Source organism: Ailuropoda melanoleuca, chromosome 4 (genome assembly GCF_002007445.2).
Source record: "Ailuropoda melanoleuca isolate Jingjing chromosome 4, ASM200744v2, whole genome shotgun sequence".
In the NCBI taxonomy this organism is placed as follows: Eukaryota; Metazoa; Chordata; class Mammalia; order Carnivora; family Ursidae; genus Ailuropoda; species Ailuropoda melanoleuca.
In genome coordinates, this window is record NC_048221.1 from 3,386,820 (window position 1) to 3,390,164 (window position 3,345).

Sequence of the window (3,345 nt, forward strand, 5' to 3'; positions counted from 1 at the left end):
ACCTGGATTTGAACTCAAGCTTGTACGTTTTTGGACTCAGAGCCTGCTCAGTAAAGCAAAACAATAAACTAAGTATGAGGTGGGTTCTGAGCCAAGGAATCAAAAGATCTAGTCTTGAGACTCACCTCTGCCCCAGGCTCCTCTGAGCCCTCTATTCTCACAGACCTCAGTTTCCCTATCTGGAACTGAACTTAAATATTCTGAACCTGCCCTATTCTTTCCCCAACTCAGTTTACTAGTTTTCTCTCTCCTGATTCAGCAATAGCACAAGGTAGATATGGGAAGAAGCAGGTACCAGCCAGGGCTTCTGGGCAGAGCTGGACGTGAGAGATCCAGGAGGGATTTGGGCCAAGTGGGGAAACCCTGAGGACCACAGGAGTGCCCCTCCCCATTCCAGGAAACCCCAACCCAGTTTTTGGGCAGATGCCAGACTTTTATTCTGAAGCCGAGACCACAGCCTATGAGGTAATCTTTGGAGATGCATTCCAGGCGGAGTCCCATTGGCCGTCTGATGAAGCCCCTCCTCGGGTTCCCGGCGCCCCGCCTTCTCCAAAGCCCATAAAAGTGCACGTCCCTGCCTCGGCAGCCACTGGTCACCTGCATCTGCCCACAAGATTGGAAGCAGGTGAGATATACAGAGGAAATCCACTGCCCCATGGGGGTGGGGTGGTCTGAGGGACCAGGGACCCGCGGGGATAGGGCTGGTTTACAGATCAGCGCATGGACATCTTCCAAGAAAGTGACAAAGACGGCAAAGTTGGAGGTCTGGAAAGCGGAGACCGACGGGGCTGACTACCTGGGAGGTAAGTCTGGGGACAGTTACGAGGTGGGGAGCAGGTATGAATCCTGGTTGGGACCACTCCGTGTCTCCCCCACTGCCATTCTGAAGCGCCCTGGGAAGAGAATCGAAAGGTAAAGAAATTTGGGGGAGGGGGAGAGTCAGAGGGACGGAGAACAGAGGGGAGTGGGGTGAGCCAAGGGAGGAGAGGGAAGCAAGTCAAGTTTTCTTCAGCACCGAGGCTGAGGACAGCTCTCCGACCACCACGGAAGGAAATTGCTATCTATTTCAGCACCGAAACTCGGGACAGCGCCTCTCGGGGTCCAGGAAGGGAACGCGATCTGCTTCAGCACCAGGGCTCCGGACAGCTTCCAGCGGGGTTCGCGGGCCGGTTTCATTTCAGCGCCAGGAAACCGGACAGCTTCCCTGGTAACCGGGGAGACCTCGCACCCTGACTGGGGAAGAGAGGGTGGTCTGACGTCTGACGCTTCTGGAGACTTGCCCCTCATTTAATGGATGTTTCAACGAATTGTTTTCTAGATCAGCAGGTGAAATGAAACCGCACACGTAAATCTGTAATTCCCAACAGGTGAGATGGCCAGCCGGTAGGACTGTGGGGGAACGCGCGCCTGCTGAGATGACGTTGCTGTGCTCTTTCCAGACTTCTGTAAAGAAGCATTGTGCCAAGCGTTTTATATACATTATATGCCATCCTCAACCCTAGGATGTGGGTGTTATTATGCCCAGGTGACACTTGAGGAAACAGACCCAGAAAGTGGCAGAGATATAACTAGCCCGAAGGTGAATGAAGCTGCAAATCAACCCCACATCCGTCCAACTCCAAATTCCATGTTCTGACATTCCTGGGTGGGAGTTGGGCCTTTGGGAATCAGACCCTGCCTCTCTCCAGGGGAACCAGAAACGGGAAATAGGAGGCCGTGGAGAAGCAGGAAGCCCGGATGTTATGGCTTGGCTCAGGTGAGGGGTAAGAGCTGGGTGGGGGGATCTCAGATGTGGGGCAGAGGGTGGCAAAGAAGACTGGAGTGGTTGTGGTCTAGTGCTGTGTGGAAGACTAGTGATTTTGTTGTTCTGATGTACTATGACAACAAGTCACAGCTTCCTCATAGCGTGGACTCCCGTCGACCTCCGCCTGAGATGAACGAGCAAGTGTGGGGGACAGGGGATCAGAGAAGAACAACTTACACCCAGGTGGAGGGCTGGCTAATTCCATGGCACGAGGATGAGGGAATAACACAGGGGCATGTACCCCATAAACATACAGCAATGTGCCACATATGGTTTTGGCCCTGTCACTTGTACACTCCCACAGGCCAGGAAATACAAAGTATCCAACTCTGAACCCAGGGTCCGTAACCGTCTTACTACACTTTCCTGGGGAAATCAATGAAGGAATGGCATTTGAAGCCCTCCCTAGACCAGAATTCTTTGGAGACTTCTCAATAACATTTCCTGGAATGATATTTTTCTCCTCCATCATGCCATCAGTTCCATGGACCCATTATAGGACAAGTGTAAATTTGTGCCTGGTAGGTGAGTTGTGACCTCAACAAGACTCACCCCCAATTCCCTGTGACATCCTAATCAAGTCACAGACACCACAGCAAGCTCATTCTAGCCCTAGAGCGTTTGCCATTCCCTCAGCTTGGAAAGCTCTGCCCCCCCCCCACCGCCAGCACCTCACCACTCACTCTACCTTCTTATCCAAGTTTCATGTCATCGAGAGAAGTTTTCCTTTTTGCCTTGCACCGCCCGCCCCCATGTCAAGTCTATATTATACAATCTCATAGACCTAGGATATCCTCTCTCCCACACTTCAGTTACTTTTGTTATTTGTCTGCAGGACTGTCTGCGTCCCCATTACACTGTGAGCTCCATGAAGGCAGAGACTGTGTTTGTATTTTCACTGCTGTGTCTCCAGCACCCAGTTCAGGACCTGGCACACAGCAGGTGCTCAATAAACATTTGTTGAATCAATAAAGGCATCAGAGAATAAACCAATATATCAATCAATAAGTGAATTGATGGCTTCAGCACACACGGAAAGATCCTGCTTCTCCTTGGTCTCCCCCACAGAGATACCATAGGGTGATGGTTGCTGCAGGTGTTTATTGGGGAGTATAATTAAATTTGTGGACACTCAAGGGCCAGCCAGCCGACTAATAGCCCCAGGAGAGAGCCAGGCTCATTTAATTAGCAATTACGAGGCATTGATTCCTCATTAGCTCCGGCAACCCCTGTCTCCCTCTTCAGCCCCAGACAAATGAAATCTTTCTCTCTCCCAGGGGTACTGCCTCAGTGGGTCCATTAACAAGCAGAGAAAATACGATTACAAGACACCTAAATGTCAGAGGCGCTTCATGAATGGGGTGGTGAGAGGGGGTTCAATGTCTGGGTTAGGGCTAATTGTGAGAGATTTTCTGGTATATTTAGAATCACCCTCTGGGAACGGGAGAGCTTTCGGATAGGAAAAGACACCCAGATACTGCCCCTCCCCATTAGGGACCCCAATGAAAGAGGAGATTCTGCCCTGGTGGTTCTGTGAATGT

At 51.2% G+C, this 3,345-nt stretch overlaps 1 long non-coding RNA gene across 7 annotated transcripts; it reads left to right on the forward strand.

Moving 5' to 3' along the window:
* The first annotated feature begins 572 nt into the window (after positions 1 to 572).
* LOC109491264 lies at positions 573 to 2,827 on the forward strand. 7 transcript variants are annotated; one of them, XR_002144608.1, is made up of 6 exons: positions 573 to 625; positions 737 to 803; positions 1,071 to 1,207; positions 1,368 to 1,579; positions 1,689 to 1,756; positions 2,109 to 2,826. It is a non-coding gene; the product is annotated as an uncharacterized LOC109491264 (long non-coding RNA). The 7 variants fall into 7 exon arrangements; XR_002144609.1 differs by adding an exon at positions 1,319 to 1,367 and having other exon boundaries at positions 603 to 803; positions 1,440 to 1,579; positions 2,109 to 2,827; XR_002144605.2 differs by having other exon boundaries at positions 603 to 803; positions 2,109 to 2,329; positions 2,640 to 2,823.
* Positions 2,828 to 3,345: the final 518 nt, after the last annotated feature.